We start from the raw sequence: 24338 nt of genomic DNA on the forward strand, positions 1-24338 counted from the left end.
TCTCCCTCTCCCTGAACCAATCCCTGTTTCTCTCTCTCTCCCTGAATCATTCCCTGTTTCTCTCTCTCTCTCCCTGAACCATTCCCTGTTTCTCTCTCTCTTCCTGAACCATTTCCTGTTTCTCCTTCTCTCTCTGAACCATTCCCTGTTTCCTTCTTGCTCTGCTTGAGCCATCCCGTTTTTCTCTCTCTCTTCCTAAAGCATGCCCTGTTTTTCTCTCTCTCTCTGAACCATTCCCTGTTTTTCTCTCTCTCCCTGAACCATCCTGTTTCGCTTTCTCTCCCAAAACCATTCCCTCCTTCTCTCTCCCTCTGAAAGAAACAGGGAGTTTCTTTCGCTGTCTCTCTTTCCCTCCCTTTCTCTCTTTCCCTCCCTATCTCTCTTTCCCTCCCTAAACCATTCCCTGTTTTTCTCTCTCTCTTCCTGAACCATTCCCTGTTTGTCTCTTTCTAAACCATTCCGTTTCCATCTCTCTCCCACAACCATTCCGTTTCTCTCTCTCTCCCTCAACCATTCCGTTTCTCTCTCCCTCAACCATTCCGTTTTTCTCTCTTTCTCTCTCTCCCTGAATCATTCCCTGTTTCTCTCTCTCTCCCTGAACCATTCCCTGTTTCTCTCTCCCTGAACCGTTCCGTTTCTCTCCCTCTCTCCCTGAACAATTCCGTCTCTCTCTCACTCTCCCTGAACCATTCCCTGTCTCCCTCTCCCTGAACCAATCCCTGTTTCCCTCTCTCTCCCTGAACCATTCCCTGTTTCTCTCTCTCTCTCTCCCTGAACCATTCCGTTTCTCTCTCTCTCTCCCCCTGAACAGTTCTGTTTCTCTCTCTCTCTCCCTGAACCATACCCTGTTTCTCTCTCTCCTGAACCATTCCCTGTTTCTCTCTCTCCCTGAACCATTCCGTTTCTCTCTCTTCTTAAACCATTCGTTTCTTTCTTTCTCTTCTTGAGCCATCCCGTTTTTCTCTCTCTCTTCCTGAAGCATTCCCTGTTTTTCTCTCTCTCTTCCGGAACCATTCTCTCTCTCTTTTCCTGAACCATTCCGTTACACTCTCTCTCTCTCTCTCCCTGAACCATTCCCCGTTTCTCTCTCTCCCTGAACCATTCCCTGTTTCTCTCTCTCCCTGAACCATTCCCTGTTTCTCTCTCTCTCTTCCTGAACCATTCTCTCGCTCTCTTCCTAAACCATCTGTTTCTTTCTTTCTCGTCTTGAGCCATCCCGTTTTTCTCTCTCTCTTCCTGAAGCATTCCCTGTTTTTCTCTCTCTCCCTGAACCATCCTGTTTCGCTTTCTCTCCCTAAACCATTCCCTCCTCTCTCTCTCTCTGAAAGAAACAGGGAGTTTCTCTCGCTGTCTCTCTTTCCCTCCCTAAACCATTCCCTGTTTTTTTCTCTCTCTCAGAACCATTCCGTTTTCTTGTCTCCCTTCCACGAACCATTCCCTCTTTCTCTCCCTGAACCAATCCGTTTCTCTCTCCCTGAACCATTCGCTGTTTTTTGTTCTCTCTCTCTGCCCTGAACCATTACCTGTTTCTTCCCCTCTCTCTTTTCCTGAACCATTCCCTGTTTCTCTCTCTCTCCCTGAACCATTCCCTGTTTCTTTCCCTTTTTATCTCCCTGAACCATTCCCTCTTTCTCTCCCTGGACCATTCCCTGTTTTTTTCCTCTCCCTGAACCATTCCCGGTTTCTCTCTATCTCTCCCTGAACCATTCCCTGTTTTTTTCTCTCTCTTCCTGAACCATTCCCTGTTTCTCTCTCTCTCCCTGAACCATTCCCTGTTTCCCTCTCTCTCCCTGAACCATTCCGTTTCTCTCTCTCTCTCCCCCTGAACAGTTCTGTTTCTCTCTCTCTCTCCCTGAACCATTCCCAGTTTCTCTCTCTCTCTCTCTGAACCATTCCTGTTTCTCTCTCACCCTGAACGATTCCGTTTCTCTCTCTCTCCCTGAACCATTCCCTGTTTCTCTCTCTCTCCCTGAACCATTCCCTGTTTTTCTCTGTCTCTCCCTGAACCATTCCCTGTTTTTCTCTCTCTCTCTCTCCCTGAACCATTCCGTTTCTCTCTCTCTCCCTGAACCATTCCCTGTTTCTCTCTCTCTCTCTCCCTGAACCATTCCCTGTTTCTCTCTCTCTCCCTGAACCATTCCCTGTTTCTCTCTCTCTCCCTGAACCATTCCCTGTTTCTCTCTCTCTCCCTGAACCATTCCGTTTCTCTCTCTCTCCCTGAACCATTCCCTGTTTCTCTCTCTCTCCCTGAACCATTCCCTGTTTCTCTCTCTCTCCCTGAACCATTCCCTGTTTCTCTCTCTCTCCCTGAACCATTCCCTGTTTCTCTCCCCCTCCCGAACTATTCCGTTTCTTTCTCTCTCCCTGAACAATTCCGTTTCTCTCTCTCTCCCTGAACCATTCCCTGTCTCCCTCTCCCTGAACCAATCCCTGTTTCTCTCTCTCTCCCTGAATCATTCCCTGTTTCTCTCTCTCTCTCTCCCTGAACCATTCCCTGTTTCTCTCTCTCTTCCTGAACCATTTCCTGTTTCTCCTTCTCTCTCTGAACCATTCCCTGTTTCCTTCTTTCTCTGCTTGAGCCATCCCGTTTTTCTCTCTATCTTCCTAAAGCATGCCCTGTTTTTCTCTCTCTCTCTGAACCATTCCCTGTTTTTCTCTCTCTCCCTGAACCATCCTGTTTCGCTTTCTCTCCCAAAACCATTCCCTCCTTCTCTCTCTCTCTCTGAAAGAAACAGGGAGTTTCTCTCGCTGTCTCTCTTTCCCTCCCCTTCTCTCTTTCCCTCCCTATCTCTCTTTCCCTCCCTAAACCATTCCCTGTTTTCTCTCTCTTTTCCTGAACCATTCCCTGTTTGTCTCTTTCTAAACCATTCCGTTTCTCTCTCTCTCCCTCAACCATTCCGTTTCTCTCTCTCTCCCTCAACCATTCCGTTTTTCTCTCTTTCTCTCTCTCCCTGAATCATTCCGTTTCTCTCTCTCCCTGAACCATTCCCTGTTTCTCTCTCTCTCCCTGAACCATTCCCTGTTTCTCTCTCTCTCCCTGAACCATTCCGTTTCTCTCTCTCTCCCTGAACCATTCCGTTTCTCTCCCTCTCTCCCTGAACAATTCCGTCTCTCTCTCTCTCTCCCTGAACCAATCCCTGTTTCCCTCTCTCTCCCTGAACCATTCCCTGTTTCTCTCTCTCTCCCTGAACCATTCCGTTTCTCTCTCTCCCTGAACCATTCCCTGTTTCTCTCTCTCCCTGAACCATTCCGTTTCTCTCTCTTCCTAAACCATTTGTTTCTTTCTTTCTCTTCTTGAGCCATCCCGTTTTTCTCTCTCTCTTCCTGAAGCATTCCCTGTTTTTCTCTCTCTCTTCCGGAACCATTTTCTCTCTCTTTTCTTGAACCATTCCGTTACACTCTCTCTCTCTCCCTGAACCATTCCCTGTTTCTCTCTCTCCCTGAACCATTCCGTTTCTCTCTCTCTCCCTGAATCATTCCCTGTTTCTCTCTCTCCCTGAACCATTCCCTGTTTCTCTCTCTCCCTGAACCATTCCCTGTTTCTTTCTCTCTCATCCTGAACCATTCTCTCGCTCTCTTCCTAAACCATTCGTTTCTTTCTTTCTCGTCTTGAGCCATCCCGTTTTTCTCTCTCTCTTCCTGAAGCATTCCCTGTTTTTCTCTCTCTCCCTGAACCATCCTGTTTCGCTTTCTCTCCCTAAACCATTCCCTCCTCTCTCTCTCTCTGAAAGAAACAGGGAGTTTCTCTCGCAGTCTCTCTTTCCCTCGCTGTCTCTCTTTCCCTCCCTAAACCATTCCCTGTTTTTCTCTCTCTTTTCCTGAACCATTCCCTGTTTCTCTCTCTCTCTCCCTGAACCATTCCCGGTTTCTCTCTCTCTCCCCTGAACCATTCCCTGTTTTTTTCTCTCTCTCAGAACCATTCCGTTTTCTTGTCTCCCTTCCACGAACCATTCCCTGCTTCACCCTCTCTCTTCCCGAACCATTCCCTGTTTTTCTCTCTCTCTCTCCCAGAACCATTTCCTGTTTCTCTCTCTCCCTGAACAATTCCCTGTTTTTTTTCTCTCCCTAAACCATTCCCTGTTTTTCTCTTTCTGTCTCTCCCTGAATCATTCCCTGTTTCCCTCTCTCCCTGAACCATTCCCGGTTTCTCTCTCTTTTTATCTCCCTGGGCCATTCCCTTTCTCTCTCTCTCACTGAACCATTCCGTCTTTTTCTCTCTCTCCCTTAACCATTCCCTGTCTCTCTCTCCCTGAACCATTCCCTGTTTCTCTCTCTCTCTCCCAGAACCATTTCCTGTTTCTCTCTCTCCCTGAACCATTCCGTTTCTCTCTCTCTCCCTGAACCATTCCCTGTTTCTCTCTCTCCCTGAACCATTCCCTGTTTCTCTCTCCCTGAACCATTCCCTTTCTCTCTCTCTCCCTGAATCAATCCCTTTTTCTCTCTCTCCCTGAACCATTCCCTCTTTCTCTCTCTTTTTATCTCCCTGTGCCATTCCCTTTTTCTATCAGTGAACCATTCCCTCTTTCTCTCTTTCTCTCTGAACCATTCCCTGTTTTTTCTCTCTCCCTGATCCATTCTGTTTCTCTCTCTGTCTCTCGCCCTGAACTATTCCCTGTTTTTTCTCTCTCCCTCCCCTGAACCATTCCCTGTTTTTTTCTCTCTCTCCGAACCATTCCCTGTTTTTCTCTCTCTCTCCGAACCATTCCCTGTTTTTTCTCTCCCCCCACCCCGAAACATTCCCTGTTTCTCTCTCCCTCTCTCCCCCGAACCATTCCGTTTCTCTCTCTCGCCCCCTGAACCATTCCCTGTTTCTCTCTCTCTCTCCCTGAACCATTCCATTTTCTTCTCTTTCTCTTCCACGAACCATTCCCTGTTTCTCCCTCTCTCTTCCTGAACCATTCCCTGTTTCTCTCTCTCCCTGAACCATTCCGTTTCTCTCTCTCCCTGAACCATTCCGTTTTTCTCACTCTCTCCCCTGAACCATGCCCTCTTTCTCTCTCCCTGAACCATTACGTTTTTCTCTCTCTCTCTCCCTGAACCATTCCCTGTTTCTCTCTCCCTGAACCATTCCCTGTTTCTCTCTCTCCCTGAACCATTCCCTGTTTCTCTCTCTCACCCCTGAACCATTCTCTGTTTCTCTCTCATCTCCCTGAACCATTCCGTTATCTTCTCTCTCTTACACGAACCATTCCCTGTTTCTCCCTCTCTCTTCCCAAACCATTCCCTGTTTCTCTCTCTCTCTCTCCCCGAACCATTCCCTGTTTCTCTCTCTCTCCCTGAACCATTCCGTTTCTCTCTCTCTCCCTGAACCATTCCCTGTTTCTCTCTCCCTGATCCATTCCCTGTTTCTCTCTCCCTGAACCATTCCCTGTTTCTCTCTCTCCCTGAACCATTCCCTGTTTCTCTCTCTCTCCCCTGAACCATTCCCTGTTTCTCTCTCTCACCCCTGAACTATTCCCTGTTTCTCTCTCTCACCCCTGAACTATTCTCTGTTTCTCTCTCTCTCCCTGAACCATTCCGTTTCTCTCTCTCTCCCTGAACCGTTCCCTGTTCTCTCTCTCCCTGATTCTCTCTCTCCCTGAACCATTCCCTGTTTCTCTCTCTCTCTCTCCCTGAACCATTCCGTTTCTCTCTCTCTCCCCCGAACCATTCCGTTTCTCTCTCTCTCCCTGAACCGTTCCCTGTTTCTCTCTCTCTCCCTGAACCATTCCCTGTTTCTCTCTCTCTGTCCCTGAACCATTCCCTGTTTCTCTCTCTCCCTGAACTGTTCCCTGTTTTTCTCTCTCTCCCTGAACCGTTCCCCGTTTTTCTCTCTCTCTCCCCTGAACCATGCCCTCTTTCTCTCTCCCTGAACCGTTCCCACTTTCTCTCTCTCTCCCTGAACCATTCCGTTTCTCTCTCTCTCTCCCTGAACCATTCCCTGTTTCTCACTCTCTCCCTGAACCATTCCGTCTTTCTCTCTCTCCCTGAACCATTCCCTGTTTCTCACTCTCTCCCTGAACCATTCCGTCTTTCTCTCTCTCTCGCCCTGAACCATTCCCTGTTTTTTCTCTCCCTCTCACCCCTGAAACATTCCGTTTCTCTCTCTCTCTCCCCCGAACCATTCCGTTTCTCTCTCTCGCCCCCTGAACCATTCCCTGTTTCTCTCTCCCTGAACCGTTCCGTTTCTCTCCCTCTCTCCCTGAACAATTCCGTCTCTCTCTCACTCTCCCTGAACCATTCCCTGTCTCCCTCTCCCTGAACCAATCCCTGTTTCCCTCTCTCTCCCTGAACCATTCCCTGTTTCTCTCTCTCTCTCTCCCTGAACCATTCCGTTTCTCTCTCTCTCTCCCCCTGAACAGTTCTGTTTCTCTCTCTCTCTCCCTGAACCATACCCTGTTTCTCTCTCTCCTGAACCATTCCCTGTTTCTCTCTCTCCCTGAACCATTCCGTTTCTCTCTCTTCTTAAACCATTCGTTTCTTTCTTTCTCTTCTTGAGCCATCCCGTTTTTCTCTCTCTCTTCCTGAAGCATTCCCTGTTTTTCTCTCTCTCTTCCGGAACCATTCTCTCTCTCTTTTCCTGAACCATTCCGTTACACTCTCTCTCTCTCTCTCCCTGAACCATTCCCCGTTTCTCTCTCTCCCTGAACCATTCCCTGTTTCTCTCTCTCCCTGAACCATTCCCTGTTTCTCTCTCTCTCTTCCTGAACCATTCTCTCGCTCTCTTCCTAAACCATCTGTTTCTTTCTTTCTCGTCTTGAGCCATCCCGTTTTTCTCTCTCTCTTCCTGAAGCATTCCCTGTTTTTCTCTCTCTCCCTGAACCATCCTGTTTCGCTTTCTCTCCCTAAACCATTCCCTCCTCTCTCTCTCTCTGAAAGAAACAGGGAGTTTCTCTCGCTGTCTCTCTTTCCCTCCCTAAACCATTCCCTGTTTTTTTCTCTCTCTCAGAACCATTCCGTTTTCTTGTCTCCCTTCCACGAACCATTCCCTCTTTCTCTCCCTGAACCAATCCGTTTCTCTCTCCCTGAACCATTCGCTGTTTTTTGTTCTCTCTCTCTGCCCTGAACCATTACCTGTTTCTTCCCCTCTCTCTTTTCCTGAACCATTCCCTGTTTCTCTCTCTCTCCCTGAACCATTCCCTGTTTCTTTCCCTTTTTATCTCCCTGAACCATTCCCTCTTTCTCTCCCTGGACCATTCCCTGTTTTTTTCCTCTCCCTGAACCATTCCCGGTTTCTCTCTATCTCTCCCTGAACCATTCCCTGTTTTTTTCTCTCTCTTCCTGAACCATTCCCTGTTTCTCTCTCTCTCCCTGAACCATTCCCTGTTTCCCTCTCTCTCCCTGAACCATTCCGTTTCTCTCTCTCTCTCCCCCTGAACAGTTCTGTTTCTCTCTCTCTCTCCCTGAACCATTCCCAGTTTCTCTCTCTCTCTCTCTGAACCATTCCTGTTTCTCTCTCACCCTGAACGATTCCGTTTCTCTCTCTCTCCCTGAACCATTCCCTGTTTCTCTCTCTCTCCCTGAACCATTCCCTGTTTTTCTCTGTCTCTCCCTGAACCATTCCCTGTTTTTCTCTCTCTCTCTCTCCCTGAACCATTCCGTTTCTCTCTCTCTCCCTGAACCATTCCCTGTTTCTCTCTCTCTCTCTCCCTGAACCATTCCCTGTTTCTCTCTCTCTCCCTGAACCATTCCCTGTTTCTCTCTCTCTCCCTGAACCATTCCCTGTTTCTCTCTCTCTCCCTGAACCATTCCGTTTCTCTCTCTCTCCCTGAACCATTCCCTGTTTCTCTCTCTCTCCCTGAACCATTCCCTGTTTCTCTCTCTCTCCCTGAACCATTCCCTGTTTCTCTCTCTCTCCCTGAACCATTCCCTGTTTCTCTCCCCCTCCCGAACTATTCCGTTTCTTTCTCTCTCCCTGAACAATTCCGTTTCTCTCTCTCTCCCTGAACCATTCCCTGTCTCCCTCTCCCTGAACCAATCCCTGTTTCTCTCTCTCTCCCTGAATCATTCCCTGTTTCTCTCTCTCTCTCTCCCTGAACCATTCCCTGTTTCTCTCTCTCTTCCTGAACCATTTCCTGTTTCTCCTTCTCTCTCTGAACCATTCCCTGTTTCCTTCTTTCTCTGCTTGAGCCATCCCGTTTTTCTCTCTATCTTCCTAAAGCATGCCCTGTTTTTCTCTCTCTCTCTGAACCATTCCCTGTTTTTCTCTCTCTCCCTGAACCATCCTGTTTCGCTTTCTCTCCCAAAACCATTCCCTCCTTCTCTCTCTCTCTCTGAAAGAAACAGGGAGTTTCTCTCGCTGTCTCTCTTTCCCTCCCCTTCTCTCTTTCCCTCCCTATCTCTCTTTCCCTCCCTAAACCATTCCCTGTTTTCTCTCTCTTTTCCTGAACCATTCCCTGTTTGTCTCTTTCTAAACCATTCCGTTTCTCTCTCTCTCCCTCAACCATTCCGTTTCTCTCTCTCTCCCTCAACCATTCCGTTTTTCTCTCTTTCTCTCTCTCCCTGAATCATTCCGTTTCTCTCTCTCCCTGAACCATTCCCTGTTTCTCTCTCTCTCCCTGAACCATTCCCTGTTTCTCTCTCTCTCCCTGAACCATTCCGTTTCTCTCTCTCTCCCTGAACCATTCCGTTTCTCTCCCTCTCTCCCTGAACAATTCCGTCTCTCTCTCTCTCTCCCTGAACCAATCCCTGTTTCCCTCTCTCTCCCTGAACCATTCCCTGTTTCTCTCTCTCTCCCTGAACCATTCCGTTTCTCTCTCTCCCTGAACCATTCCCTGTTTCTCTCTCTCCCTGAACCATTCCGTTTCTCTCTCTTCCTAAACCATTCGTTTCTTTCTTTCTCTTCTTGAGCCATCCCGTTTTTCTCTCTCTCTTCCTGAAGCATTCCCTGTTTTTCTCTCTCTCTTCCGGAACCATTTTCTCTCTCTTTTCTTGAACCATTCCGTTACACTCTCTCTCTCTCCCTGAACCATTCCCTGTTTCTCTCTCTCCCTGAACCATTCCGTTTCTCTCTCTCTCCCTGAATCATTCCCTGTTTCTCTCTCTCCCTGAACCATTCCCTGTTTCTCTCTCTCCCTGAACCATTCCCTGTTTCTTTCTCTCTCATCCTGAACCATTCTCTCGCTCTCTTCCTAAACCATTCGTTTCTTTCTTTCTCGTCTTGAGCCATCCCGTTTTTCTCTCTCTCTTCCTGAAGCATTCCCTGTTTTTCTCTCTCTCCCTGAACCATCCTGTTTCGCTTTCTCTCCCTAAACCATTCCCTCCTCTCTCTCTCTCTGAAAGAAACAGGGAGTTTCTCTCGCAGTCTCTCTTTCCCTCGCTGTCTCTCTTTCCCTCCCTAAACCATTCCCTGTTTTTCTCTCTCTTTTCCTGAACCATTCCCTGTTTCTCTCTCTCTCTCCCTGAACCATTCCCGGTTTCTCTCTCTCTCCCCTGAACCATTCCCTGTTTTTTTCTCTCTCTCAGAACCATTCCGTTTTCTTGTCTCCCTTCCACGAACCATTCCCTGCTTCACCCTCTCTCTTCCCGAACCATTCCCTGTTTTTCTCTCTCTCTCTCCCAGAACCATTTCCTGTTTCTCTCTCTCCCTGAACAATTCCCTGTTTTTTTTCTCTCCCTAAACCATTCCCTGTTTTTCTCTTTCTGTCTCTCCCTGAATCATTCCCTGTTTCCCTCTCTCCCTGAACCATTCCCGGTTTCTCTCTCTTTTTATCTCCCTGGGCCATTCCCTTTCTCTCTCTCTCACTGAACCATTCCGTCTTTTTCTCTCTCTCCCTTAACCATTCCCTGTCTCTCTCTCCCTGAACCATTCCCTGTTTCTCTCTCTCTCTCCCAGAACCATTTCCTGTTTCTCTCTCTCCCTGAACCATTCCGTTTCTCTCTCTCTCCCTGAACCATTCCCTGTTTCTCTCTCTCCCTGAACCATTCCCTGTTTCTCTCTCCCTGAACCATTCCCTTTCTCTCTCTCTCCCTGAATCAATCCCTTTTTCTCTCTCTCCCTGAACCATTCCCTCTTTCTCTCTCTTTTTATCTCCCTGTGCCATTCCCTTTTTCTATCAGTGAACCATTCCCTCTTTCTCTCTTTCTCTCTGAACCATTCCCTGTTTTTTCTCTCTCCCTGATCCATTCTGTTTCTCTCTCTGTCTCTCGCCCTGAACTATTCCCTGTTTTTTCTCTCTCCCTCCCCTGAACCATTCCCTGTTTTTTTCTCTCTCTCCGAACCATTCCCTGTTTTTCTCTCTCTCTCCGAACCATTCCCTGTTTTTTCTCTCCCCCCACCCCGAAACATTCCCTGTTTCTCTCTCCCTCTCTCCCCCGAACCATTCCGTTTCTCTCTCTCGCCCCCTGAACCATTCCCTGTTTCTCTCTCTCTCTCCCTGAACCATTCCATTTTCTTCTCTTTCTCTTCCACGAACCATTCCCTGTTTCTCCCTCTCTCTTCCTGAACCATTCCCTGTTTCTCTCTCTCCCTGAACCATTCCGTTTCTCTCTCTCCCTGAACCATTCCGTTTTTCTCACTCTCTCCCCTGAACCATGCCCTCTTTCTCTCTCCCTGAACCATTACGTTTTTCTCTCTCTCTCTCCCTGAACCATTCCCTGTTTCTCTCTCCCTGAACCATTCCCTGTTTCTCTCTCTCCCTGAACCATTCCCTGTTTCTCTCTCTCACCCCTGAACCATTCTCTGTTTCTCTCTCATCTCCCTGAACCATTCCGTTATCTTCTCTCTCTTACACGAACCATTCCCTGTTTCTCCCTCTCTCTTCCCAAACCATTCCCTGTTTCTCTCTCTCTCTCTCCCCGAACCATTCCCTGTTTCTCTCTCTCTCCCTGAACCATTCCGTTTCTCTCTCTCTCCCTGAACCATTCCCTGTTTCTCTCTCCCTGATCCATTCCCTGTTTCTCTCTCCCTGAACCATTCCCTGTTTCTCTCTCTCCCTGAACCATTCCCTGTTTCTCTCTCTCTCCCCTGAACCATTCCCTGTTTCTCTCTCTCACCCCTGAACTATTCCCTGTTTCTCTCTCTCACCCCTGAACTATTCTCTGTTTCTCTCTCTCTCCCTGAACCATTCCGTTTCTCTCTCTCTCCCTGAACCGTTCCCTGTTCTCTCTCTCCCTGATTCTCTCTCTCCCTGAACCATTCCCTGTTTCTCTCTCTCTCTCTCCCTGAACCATTCCGTTTCTCTCTCTCTCCCCCGAACCATTCCGTTTCTCTCTCTCTCCCTGAACCGTTCCCTGTTTCTCTCTCTCTCCCTGAACCATTCCCTGTTTCTCTCTCTCTGTCCCTGAACCATTCCCTGTTTCTCTCTCTCCCTGAACTGTTCCCTGTTTTTCTCTCTCTCCCTGAACCGTTCCCCGTTTTTCTCTCTCTCTCCCCTGAACCATGCCCTCTTTCTCTCTCCCTGAACCGTTCCCACTTTCTCTCTCTCTCCCTGAACCATTCCGTTTCTCTCTCTCTCTCCCTGAACCATTCCCTGTTTCTCACTCTCTCCCTGAACCATTCCGTCTTTCTCTCTCTCCCTGAACCATTCCCTGTTTCTCACTCTCTCCCTGAACCATTCCGTCTTTCTCTCTCTCTCGCCCTGAACCATTCCCTGTTTTTTCTCTCCCTCTCACCCCTGAAACATTCCGTTTCTCTCTCTCTCTCCCCCGAACCATTCCGTTTCTCTCTCTCGCCCCCTGAACCATTCCCTGTTTCTCTCTCTCTCCGAACCATTCCCTGTTTTTTTGTCTCACTCTCCCCTGAACCATTCCCTGTTTTTTTGTCTCACTCTCCCCTGAACCATTCCCTGTTTTTTTTTCTCTCTCTCTGCCCTGAACCATTCCCTGTTTCTTCCCCTCTCTCTTTTCCTGAATAATTCCCTGTTTCTCTTCCTCCCCGAACCATTCCCTGTTTCTCTCTCTCTCTCCCTGAACCATTCCATTTTCTTCTCTCTCTCTTCCACGAACCATTCCCTGTTTCTCCCTCTCTCTTCCTGAACCATTCCCTGTTTCTCTCTCTCCCTGAACCATTCCGTTTCTCGCTCTCCCTGAACCATTCCCTGTTTTTCTCACTCTCTCCCCTGAACCATGCCCTCTTTCTCTCTCCCTGAACCATTCCGTTTTTCTCTCTCTCTCTCCCTGAACCATTCCCTGTTTCTCTCTCCCTGATCCATTCCCTGTTTCTCTCTCCCTGAACCATTCCCTGTTTCTCTCTCTCCCTGAAACATTCCCTGTTTCTCTCTCTCTCCCCTGAACCATTCCCTGTTTCTCTCTCTCACCCCTGAACCATTCTCTGTTTCTCTCTCATCTCCCTGAACCATTCTGTTATCTTCTCTCTCTTACACGAACTATTCCCTGTTTCTCCCTCTCTCTTCCCAAACCATTCCCTGTTTCTCTCTCTCTCTCTCCCCGAACCATTCCCTGTTTCTCTCTCTCTCCCTGAACCATTCCGTTTCTCTCTCTCTCCCTGAACCATTCCCTGTTTCTCTCTCCCTGATCCATTCCCTGTTTCTCTCTCCCTGAACCATTCCCTGTTTCTCTCTCTCCCTGAACCATTCCCTGTTTCTCTCTCTCTCCCCTGAACCATTCCCTGTTTCTCTCTCTCACCCCTGAACTATTCTCTGTTTCTCTCTCATCTCCCTGAACCATTCCGTTATCTTCTCTCTCTTACACGAACCATTCCCTGTTTCTCCCTCTCTCTTCCCAAACCATTCCCTGTTTCTCTCTCTCTCCCCGAACCATTCCCTGTTTCTCTCTCTCTCCCTGAACCATTCCGTTTCTCTCTCTCTCCCTGAACCGTTCCCTGTTCTCTCTCTCCCTGATTCTTTCTCTCCCTGAACCATTCCCTGTTTCTCTCTCTCTCTCTCCCTGAACCATTCCGTTTCTCTCTCTCTCCCTGAACCATTCCGTCTTTCTCTCTCTTTTTATCTCCCTGGGCCATTCCCTTTTTCTCTCTCCCTGAACCATTCCGTTTTTTCTCTCTCTCTCTCCTGAACCATTCCGTTTTTTTCTCTCTCTCCGAACCATTCCCTGTTTTTTCTCTCCCTCTCACCCCTGAAACATTCCGTTTCTCTCTCTCTCTCCCCCGAACCATTCCGTTTCTCTCTCTCGCCCCCTGAACCATTCCCTGTTTCTCTCTCTCTCCGAACCATTCCCTGTTTTTTTGTCTCACTCTCCCCTGAACCATTCCCTGTTTTTTTGTCTCACTCTCCCCTGAACCATTCCCTGTTTTTTTGTCTCACTCTCCCCTGAACCATTCCCTGTTTTTTTTTCTCTCTCTCTGCCCTGAACCATTCCCTGTTTCTTCCCCTCTCTCTTTTCCTGAATAATTCCCTGTTTCTCTCCCTCCCCGAACCATTCCCTGTTTCTCTCTCTCTCTCCCTGAACCATTCCATTTTCTTCTCTCTCTCTTCCACGAACCATTCCCTGTTTCTCCCTCTCTCTTCCTGAACCATTCCCTGTTTCTCTCTCTCCCTGAACCATTCCGTTTCTCGCTCTCTCCCTGAACCATTCCCTGTTTCTCTCTCTCTCCCTGAACCATTCCCTGTTTCTCTCTCTCTCCCTGAACCATTCCCTGTTTCTCTCTCTCTCCCTGAACCATTCCCTGTTTCTCTCTCTCTCCCTGAACCATTCCGTTTCTCTCCCCCTCCCGAAACATTCCGTTTCTCTCTCTCTCCCTGAACAATTCCGTTTCTCTCTCTCTCCCTGAACCATTCCGTTTTTCTCTATCCCTGAACCATTCCCTGTCTCCCTCTCTCTGAACCAATCCCTGTTTCTCTCTCTCTCCCTGAATCTTTCCCTGTTTCTCTCTCTCTCTCTCCCTGAACCATTCCCTGTTTCTCTCTCTCTTCCTGAACCATTTCCTGTTTCTCCTTCTCTCTCTGAACCATTCCCTGTTTCCTTCTTTCTCTGCTTGAGCCATCCCGTTTTTCTCTCTCTCTTCCTAAAGCATGCCCTGTTTTTCTCTCTCTCTGAAGCATTCCCTGTTTTTCTCTCTCTCCCTGAACCATCCTGTTTCGCTTTCTCTCCCAAAACCATTCCCTCCTTCTCTCTCCCTCTGAAAGAAACAGGGAGTTTCTCTCGCTGTCTCTCTTTCCCTCCCTTTCTCTCTTTCCCTCCCTATCTCTCTTTCCCTCCCTAAACCATACCCTGTTTTTCTCTCTCTTTTCCTGAACCATTCCCTGTTTGTCTCTTTCTAAACCATTCCGTTTCTCTCTCTCTCCCACAACCATTCCGTTTCTCTCTCTCTCCCTCAACCATTCCGTTTCTCTCTCTCTCCCTCAACCATTCCGTTTTTCTCTATTTCTCTCTCTCCCTGAATCATTCCCTGTTTCTCTCTCTCCCTGAACCATTCCGTTTCTCTCTCTCTCCCTGAACCATTCCCTGTTTCTCTCTCTCTCCCTGAACCATTCCCTGTTTCTCTCCCACTCCCTGAACCATTCCCTGTTTCTCTCTCTCTCCCTGAACCGTTCCGTTTCTCTCCCTCTCTCCCTGAACAATTCCGTCTCTCTCTCTCTCTCCCTGAACCATTCCCTGTCTCCCTCTCCCTGAACCAATCCCTGTTTCCCTCTCTCTCCCTGAACCATTCCCTGTTTCTCTCTCTCTCTCCCTGAACCATTCCGTTTCTCTCTCTCTCTCCCCCTGAACAGTTCTGTTTTTCTCTCTCTCTCTCCCTGAACCATTCCCTGTTTCTCTCTCTCCTGAACCATTCCCTGTTTCTCTCTCTCCCTGAACCATTCCGTTTCTCTCTCTTCTTAAACCATTTGTTTCTTTCTTTCTCTTCATGAGCCATCCCGTTTTTCTCTCTCTCTTCCTGAAGCATTCCCTGTTTTTCTCTCTCTCTTCCGGAACCATTCTCTCTCTCTTTTCCTGAACCATTCCGTTACACTCTCTCTCTCTCTCTCCCTGAACCATTCCCCGTTTCTCTCTCTCCCTGAACCATTCCGTTTCTCTCTCTCTCCCTGAATCATTCCCTGTTTCTCTCTCTCCCTGAACCATTCCCTGTTTCTCTCTCTCCCTGAACCATTCCCTGTTTCTCTCTCTCTCTTCCTGAACCATTCTCTCGCTCTCTTCCTAAACCATTCGTTTCTTTCTTTCTCGTCTTGAGCCATCCCGTTTTTCTCTCTCTCTTCCTGAAGCATTCCCTGTTTTTCTCTCTCTCCCTGAACCATCCTGTTTCGCTTTCTCTCCCTAAACCATTCCCTCCTCTCTCTCTCTCTGAAAGAAACAGGGAGTTTCTCTCGCTGTCTCTCTTTCCCTCCCTAAACCATTCCCTGTTTTTTTCTCTCTCTCAGAACCAATCCGTTTTCTTGTCCCCTTCCACGAACCATTCCCTCTTTCTCTCCCTGAACCAATCCGTTTCTCTCTCCCTGAACCATTCCCTGTTTTTTTTTCTCTCTCTCTGCCCTGAACCATTACCTGTTTCTTCCCCTCTCTCTTTCCCTGAACCATTCCCTGTTTCTCTCTCTCTCCCTGAACCATTCCCTGTTTCTTTCTCTTTTTATCTCCCTGAACCATTCCCTCTTTCTCTCCCTGGACCATTCCCTGTTTTTTTCCTCTCCCTGAACCATTCCCGGTTTCTCTCTATCTCTCCCTGAACCATTCCCTATTTTTCTCTCTCTCTTCCTGAACCATTCCCTGTTTCTCTCTCTCTCCCTGAACCATTCCCTGTTTCCCTCTCTCTCCCTGAACCATTCCGTTTCTCTCTCTCTCTCCCCCTGAACAGTTCTGTTTCTCTCTCTCTCTCCCTGAACCATTCCCTGTTTCTCTCTCTCTCTCTCCCTGAACCATTCCTGTTTCTCTCTCCCCCTGAACGATTCCGTTTCTCTCTCTCTCCCTGAACCATTCCCTGTTTCTCTCTCTCTCCCTGAACCATTCCCTGTTTCTCTCTCCCTGAACCATTCCCTGTTTCTCTCCCCCTCCCGAAACATTCCGTTTCTCTCTCTCTCCCTGAACCATTCCGTTTTTCTCTATCCCTGAACCATTCCCTGTCTCCCTCTCCCTGAACCAATCCCTGTTTCTCTCTCTCTCCCTGAATCATTCCCTGTTTCTCTCTCTCTCTCCCTGAACCATTCCCTGTTTCTCTCTCTCTTCCTGAACCATTTCCTGTTTCTCCTTCTCTCTCTGAACCATTCCCTGTTTCCTTCTTGCTCTGCTTGAGCCATCCCGTTTTTCTCTCTCTCTTCCTAAAGCATGCCCTGTTTTTCTCTCTCTCTCTGAACCATTCCCTGTTTTTCTCTCTCTCCCTGAACCATCCTGTTTCGCTTTCTCTCCCAAAACCATTCCCTCCTTCTCTCTCCCTCTGAAAGAAACAGGGAGTTTCTTTCGCTGTCTCTCTTTCCCTCCCTTTCTCTCTTTCCCTCCCTATCTCTCTTTCCCTCCCTAAACCATTCCCTGTTTTTCTCTCTCTCTTCCTGAACCATTCCCTGTTTGTCTCTTTCTAAACCATTCCGTTTCCATCTCTCTCCCACAACCATTCCATTTCTCTCTCTCTCCCTCAACCATTCCGTTTCTCTCTCCCTCAACCATTCCGTTTTTCTCTCTTTCTCTCTCTCCCTGAATCATTCCCTGTTTCTCTCTCTCTCCCTGAACCATTCCCTGTTTCTCTCTCCCTGAACCGTTCCGTTTCTCTCCCTCTCTCCCTGAACAATTCCGTCTCTCTCTCACTCTCCCTGAACCATTCCCTGTCTCCCTCTCCCTGAACCAATCCCTGTTTCCCTCTCTCTCCCTGAACCATTCCCTGTTTCTCTCTCTCTCTCTCCCTGAACCATTCCGTTTCTCTCTCTCTCTCCCCCTGAACAGTTCTGTTTCTCTCTCTCTCTCCCTGAACCATACCCTGTTTCTCTCTCTCCTGAACCATTCCCTGTTTCTCTCTCTCCCTGAACCATTCCGTTTCTCTCTCTTCTTAAACCATTCGTTTCTTTCTTTCTCTTCTTGAGCCATCCCGTTTTTCTCTCTCTCTTCCTGAAGCATTCCCTGTTTTTCTCTCTCTCTTCCGGAACCATTCTCTCTCTCTTTTCCTGAACCATTCCGTTACACTCTCTCTCTCTCTCTCCCTGAACCATTCCCCGTTTCTCTCTCTCCCTGAACCATTCCGTTTCTCTCTCTCCCTGAACCATTCCCTGTTTCTCTCTCTCTCTTCCTGAACCATTCTCTCGCTCTCTTCCTAAACCATTTGTTTCTTTCTTTCTCGTCTTGAGCCATCCCGTTTTTCTCTCTCTCTTCCTGAAGCATTCCCTGTTTTTCTCTCTCTCCCTGAACCATCCTGTTTCGCTTTCTCTCCCTAAACCATTCCCTCCTCTCTCTCTCTCTGAAAGAAACAGGGAGTTTCTCTCGCTGTCTCTCTTTCCCTCCCTAAACCATTCCCTGTTTTTTTCTCTCTCTCAGAACCATTCCGTTTTCTTGTCTCCCTTCCACGAACCATTCCCTCTTTCTCTCCCTGAACCAATCCGTTTCTCTCTCCCTGAACCATTCGCTGTTTTTTGTTCTCTCTCTCTGCCCTGAACCATTACCTGTTTCTTCCCCTCTCTCTTTTCCTGAACCATTCCCTGTTTCTCTCTCTCTCCCTGAACCATTCCCTGTTTCTTTCCCTTTTTATCTCCCTGAACCATTCCCTCTTTCTCTCCCTGGACCATTCCCTGTTTTTTTCCTCTCCCTGAACCATTCCCGGTTTCTCTCTATCTCTCCCTGAACCATTCCCTGTTTTTTTCTCTCTCTTCCTGAACCATTCCCTGTTTCTCTCTCTCTCCCTGAACCATTCCCTGTTTCCCTCTCTCTCCCTGAACCATTCCGTTTCTCTCTCTCTCTCCCCCTGAACAGTTCTGTTTCTCTCTCTCTCTCCCTGAACCATTCCCAGTTTCTCTCTCTCTCTCTCTGAACCATTCCTGTTTCTCTCTCACCCTGAACGATTCCGTTTCTCTCTCTCTCCCTGAACCATTCCCTGTTTCTCTCTCTCTCCCTGAACCATTCCCTGTTTTTCTCTGTCTCTCCCTGAACCATTCCCTGTTTTTCTCTGTCTCTCCCTGAACCATTCCCTGTTTTTCTCTCTCTCTCTCTCCCTGAACCATTCCGTTTCTCTCTCTCTCCCTGAACCATTCCCTGTTTCTCTCTCTCTCTCTCCCTGAACCATTCCCTGTTTCTCTCTCTCTCCCTGAACCATTCCCTGTTTCTCTCTCTCTCCCTGAACCATTCCCTGTTTCTCTCTCTCTCCCTGAACCATTCCGTTTCTCTCTCTCTCCCTGAACCATTCCCTGTTTCTCTCTCTCTCCCTGAACCATTCCCTGTTTCTCTCTCTCTCCCTGAACCATTCCCTGTTTCTCTCTCTCTCCCTGAACCATTCCCTGTTTCTCTCCCCCTCCCGAACTATTCCGTTTCTTTCTCTCTCCCTGAACAATTCCGTTTCTCTCTCTCTCCCTGAACCATTCCCTGTCTCCCTCTCCCTGAACCAATCCCTGTTTCTCTCTCTCTCCCTGAATCATTCCCTGTTTCTCTCTCTCTCTCTCCCTGAACCATTCCCTGTTTCTCTCTCTCTTCCTGAACCATTTCCTGTTTCTCCTTCTCTCTCTGAACCATTCCCTGTTTCCTTCTTTCTCTGCTTGAGCCATCCCGTTTTTCTCTCTATCTTCCTAAAGCATGCCCTGTTTTTCTCTCTCTCTCTGAACCATTCCCTGTTTTTCTCTCTCTCCCTGAACCATCCTGTTTCGCTTTCTCTCCCAAAACCATTCCCTCCTTCTCTCTCTCTCTCTGAAAGAAACAGGGAGTTTCTCTCGCTGTCTCTCTTTCCCTCCCCTTCTCTCTTTCCCTCCCTATCTCTCTTTCCCTCCCTAAACCATTCCCTGTTTTCTCTCTCTTTTCCTGAACCATTCCCTGTTTGTCTCTTTCTAAACCATTCCGTTTCTCTCTCTCTCCCTCAACCATTCCGTTTCTCTCTCTCTCCCTCAACCATTCCGTTTTTCTCTCTTTCTCTCTCTCCCTGAATCATTCCGTTTCTCTCTCTCCCTGAACCATTCCCTGTTTCTCTCTCTCTCCCTGAACCATTCCCTGTTTCTCTCTCTCTCCCTGAACCATTCCGTTTCTCTCTCTCTCCCTGAACCATTCCGTTTCTCTCCCTCTCTCCCTGAACAATTCCGTCTCTCTCTCTCTCTCCCTGAACCAATCCCTGTTTCCCTCTCTCTCCCTGAACCATTCCCTGTTTCTCTCTCTCTCCCTGAACCATTCCGTTTCTCTCTCTCCCTGAACCATTCCCTGTTTCTCTCTCTCCCTGAACCATTCCGTTTCTCTCTCTTCCTAAACCATTCGTTTCTTTCTTTCTCTTCTTGAGCCATCCCGTTTTTCTCTCTCTCTTCCTGAAGCATTCCCTGTTTTTCTCTCTCTCTTCCGGAACCATTCTCTCTCTCTTTTCTTGAACCATTCCGTTACACTCTCTCTCTCTCCCTGAACCATTCCCTGTTTCTCTCTCTCCCTGAACCATTCCGTTTCTCTCTCTCTCCCTGAATCATTCCCTGTTTCTCTCTCTCCCTGAACCATTCCCTGTTTCTCTCTCTCCCTGAACCATTCCCTGTTTCTTTCTCTCTCATCCTGAACCATTCTCTCGCTCTCTTCCTAAACCATTTGTTTCTTTCTTTCTCGTCTTGAGCCATCCCGTTTTTCTCTCTCTCTTCCTGAAGCATTCCCTGTTTTTCTCTCTCTCCCTGAACCATCCTGTTTCGCTTTCTCTCCCTAAACCATTCCCTCCTCTCTCTCTCTCTGAAAGAAACAGGGAGTTTCTCTCGCAGTCTCTCTTTCCCTCGCTGTCTCTCTTTCCCTCCCTAAACCATTCCCTGTTTTTCTCTCTCTTTTCCTGAACCATTCCCTGTTTCTCTCTCTCTCTCTCTCCCTGAACCATTCCCGGTTTCTCTCTCTCTCCCCTGAACCATTCCCTGTTTTTTTCTCTCTCTCAGAACCATTCCGTTTTCTTGTCTCCCTTCCACGAACCATTCCCTGCTTCACCCTCTCTCTTCCCGCACCATTCCCTGTTTTTCTCTCTCTCTCTCCCAGAACCATTTCCTGTTTCTCTCTCTCCCTGAACAATTCCCTGTTTTTTTTCTCTCCCTAAACCATTCCCTGTTTTTCTCTTTCTGTCTCTCCCTGAATCATTCCCTGTTTCCCTCTCTCCCTGAACCATTCCCGGTTTCTCTCTCTTTTTATCTCCCTGGGCCATTCCCTTTCTCTCTCTCTCACTGAACCATTCCGTCTTTTTCTCTCTCTCCCTTAACCATTCCCTGTCTCTCTCTCCCTGAACCATTCCCTGTTTCTCTCTCTCTCTCCCAGAACCATTTCCTGTTTCTCTCTCTCCCTGAACCATTCCGTTTCTCTCTCTCTCCCTGAACCATTCCCTGTTTCTCTCTCTCCCTGAACCATTCCCTGTTTCTCTCTCCCTGAACCATTCCCTTTCTCTCTCTCTCCCTGAATCAATCCCTTTTTCTCTCTCTCCCTGAACCATTCCCTCTTTCTCTCTCTTTTTATCTCCCTGTGCCATTCCCTTTTTCTATCAGTGAACCATTCCCTCTTTCTCTCTTTCTCTCTGAACCATTCCCTGTTTTTTCTCTCTCCCTGATCCATTCTGTTTCTCTCTCTGTCTCTCGCCCTGAACTATTCCCTGTTTTTTCTCTCTCCCTCCCCTGAACCATTCCCTGTTTTTTTCTCTCTCTCCGAACCATTCCCTGTTTTTCTCTCTCTCTCCGAACCATTCCCTGTTTTTTCTCTCCCCCCACCCCGAAACATTCCCTGTTTCTCTCTCCCTCTCTCCCCCGAACCATTCCGTTTCTCTCTCTCGCCCCCTGAACCATTCCCTGTTTCTCTCTCTCTCTCAGAACCATTCCGTTTTCTTGTCTCCCTTCCACGAACCATTCCCTGCTTCTCCCTCTCTCTTCCCGAACCATTCCCTGTTTTTCTCTCTCTCTCTCTCCCAGAACCATTTCCTGTTTCTCTCTCTCCCTGAACCATTCCCTGTTTTTTTGTCTCTCACTCGGCCCTGAACCATTCCGTTTCTTCCCCTCTCTCTTTTCCTGAACAATTCCGTTTCTCTCTCTCCCTGAACCATTCCCTGTTTCTCTCTCTCCCTGAACCATTCCCTGTTTCTCTCTCTCTCCCTGAACCATTCCCTGTTTCTTTCTCTTTTTATCTCCCTGAACCATTCCCTCTTTCTCTCCCTGGACCATTCCCTGTTTTTTTCCTCTCCCTGAACCATTCCCGGTTTCTCTCTCTCTATCTCTCCCTAAACCATTCCCTGTTTTTCTCTCTCTCTTTCTCTCCCTCCCTGAACCATTCCATTTTCTTCTCTCTCTCTTCCACGAACCATTCCGTTTTTTTCTCTCCCTCCCCGAACCATTCCCTGTTTCTCTCTCTCTCTCCCTGAACCATTCCATTTTCTTCTCTTTCTCTTCCACGAACCATTCCCTGTTTCTCCCTCTCTCTTCCTGAACCATTCCCTGTTTCTCTCTCTCCCTGAACCATTCCGTTTCTCTCTCTCCCTGAACCATTCCGTTTTTCTCACTCTCTCCCCTGAACCATGCCCTCTTTCTCTCTCCCTGAACCATTACGTTTTTCTCTCTCTCTCTCCCTGAACCATTCCCTGTTTCTCTCTCCCTGAACCATTCCCTGTTTCTCTCTCTCCCTGAACCATTCCCTGTTTCTCTCTCTCACCCCTGAACCATTCTCTGTTTCTCTCTCATCTCCCTGAACCATTCCGTTATCTTCTCTCTCTTACACGAACCATTCCCTGTTTCTCCCTCTCTCTTCCCAAACCATTCCCTGTTTCTCTCTCTCTCTCTCCCCGAACCATTCCCTGTTTCTCTCTCTCTCCCTGAACCATTCCGTTTCTCTCTCTCTCCCTGAACCATTCCCTGTTTCTCTCTCCCTGATCCATTCCCTGTTTCTCTCTCCCTGAACCATTCCCTGTTTCTCTCTCTCCCTGAACCATTCCCTGTTTCTCTCTCTCTCCCCTGAACCATTCCCTGTTTCTCTCTCTCACCCCTGAACTATTCCCTGTTTCTCTCTCTCACCCCTGAACTATTCTCTGTTTCTCTCTCTCTCCCTGAACCATTCCGTTTCTCTCTCTCTCCCTGAACCGTTCCCTGTTCTCTCTCTCCCTGATTCTCTCTCTCCCTGAACCATTCCCTGTTTCTCTCTCTCTCTCTCCCTGAACCATTCCGTTTCTCTCTCTCTCCCCCGAACCATTCCGTTTCTCTCTCTCTCCCTGAACCGTTCCCTGTTTCTCTCTCTCTCCCTGAACCATTCCCTGTTTCTCTCTCTCTGTCCCTGAACCATTCCCTGTTTCTCTCTCTCCCTGAACTGTTCCCTGTTTTTCTCTCTCTCCCTGAACCGTTCCCCGTTTTTCTCTCTCTCTCCCCTGAACCATGCCCTCTTTCTCTCTCCCTGAACCGTTCCCACTTTCTCTCTCTCTCCCTGAACCATTCCGTTTCTCTCTCTCTCTCCCTGAACCATTCCCTGTTTCTCACTCTCTCCCTGAACCATTCCGTCTTTCTCTCTCTCCCTGAACCATTCCCTGTTTCTCACTCTCTCCCTGAACCATTCCGTCTTTCTCTCTCTCTCGCCCTGAACCATTCCCTGTTTTTTCTCTCCCTCTCACCCCTGAAACATTCCGTTTCTCTCTCTCTCTCCCCCGAACCATTCCGTTTCTCTCTCTCGCCCCCTGAACCATTCCCTGTTTCTCTCTCTCTCCGAACCATTCCCTGTTTTTTTGTCTCACTCTCCCCTGAACCATTCCCTGTTTTTTTGTCTCACTCTCCCCTGAACCATTCCCTGTTTTTTTTTCTCTCTCTCTGCCCTGAACCATTCCCTGTTTCTTCCCCTCTCTCTTTTCCTGAATAATTCCCTGTTTCTCTTCCTCCCCGAACCATTCCCTGTTTCTCTCTCTCTCTCCCTGAACCATTCCATTTTCTTCTCTCTCTCTTCCACGAACCATTCCCTGTTTCTCCCTCTCTCTTCCTGAACCATTCCCTGTTTCTCTCTCTCCCTGAACCATTCCGTTTCTCGCTCTCCCTGAACCATTCCCTGTTTTTCTCACTCTCTCCCCTGAACCATGCCCTCTTTCTCTCTCCCTGAACCATTCCGTTTTTCTCTCTCTCTCTCCCTGAACCATTCCCTGTTTCTCTCTCCCTGATCCATTCCCTGTTTCTCTCTCCCTGAACCATTCCCTGTTTCTCTCTCTCCCTGAAACATTCCCTGTTTCTCTCTCTCTCCCCTGAACCATTCCCTGTTTCTCTCTCTCACCCCTGAACCATTCTCTGTTTCTCTCTCATCTCCCTGAACCATTCTGTTATCTTCTCTCTCTTACACGAACCATTCCCTGTTTCTCCCTCTCTCTTCCCAAACCATTCTCCCTGAACCGTTCCCTGTTCTCTCTCTCCCTGATTCTGAGTGACAGTTGGTGTCTCACTGTGGGAGTGCTGCTCGGGCTGCAGTGGAGAGTGACAGTTGGTGTCTCAGTGAGGGAGTGCTGCTCGGGCTGCAGTAGAGTGTGACAGTTGGTGTCTCAGTGAGGGAGTGTTGCTCGGGCTGCAGTGGAGAGTGACAGTTGGTGTCTCAGTGAGGGAGTGCTGCTCGGGCTGCAGTAGAGTGTGATAGTTGGTGTCTCAGTGAGGGAGTGTTGCTCGGGCTGCAGTAGAGTGTGACAGTTGGTGTCTCAGTGAGGGAGTGTTGCTCGGGCTGCAGTAGAGTGTGACAGTTGGTGTCTCAGTGAGGGAGTGCTGCTCGGGCTGCAGTAGAGTGTGACAGTTGGTGTCTCAGTGAGGGAGTGTTGCTCGGGCTGCAGTGGAGAGTGACAGTTGGTGTCTCACTGTGGGAGTGCTGCTCGGGCTGCAGTAGAGTGTGACAGTTGGTGTCTCAGTGAGGGAGTGTTGCTCGGGCTGCAGTGGAGAGTGACAGTTGGGGAAGTGTGGGGAAGTTTTTTGTTTTCTTTTTTTCTTGCTGGTAATGGCTTCAGGGATGGCAGTTCAGGCAGTATGCTGCATCTCCTGTGGGATGTATGTGGTGAGGAAATCCAGTAGTGTTTCAGGAGATTTTAGTTGTAAGAAGTGCATTAGATTGCAGCTTCTGGAGGAGCGTGTAAAGGAGCTGGAGGGGGAGGTAGAGGAACTCCGCATAATTCGGGAGGCGGAGGTGGAAGTTGATAGGAGTTATAGAGAAATAGTAACTCCTAGAAATGAGGCTTGGGTCAATGCCAGGAGGAGGGGTAAGAAGCAATCGGGAAGACAATCCCCTGGGGCGGTTCCCCTCCATAATAGGTTTTCGGTGCTGGAGGCTACAGTTGAGGAGGAATCAACTGAGCATAGAGAGCAGATCTCTGGGGGTGAGCCGAGTGAGAAAGCTCAGGTGGTTAG

The sequence above is a fragment of the Mustelus asterias genome, chromosome 8 (assembly GCF_964213995.1).
Source record: "Mustelus asterias chromosome 8, sMusAst1.hap1.1, whole genome shotgun sequence".
Lineage (NCBI taxonomy): Eukaryota > Metazoa > Chordata > Chondrichthyes > Carcharhiniformes > Triakidae > Mustelus > Mustelus asterias.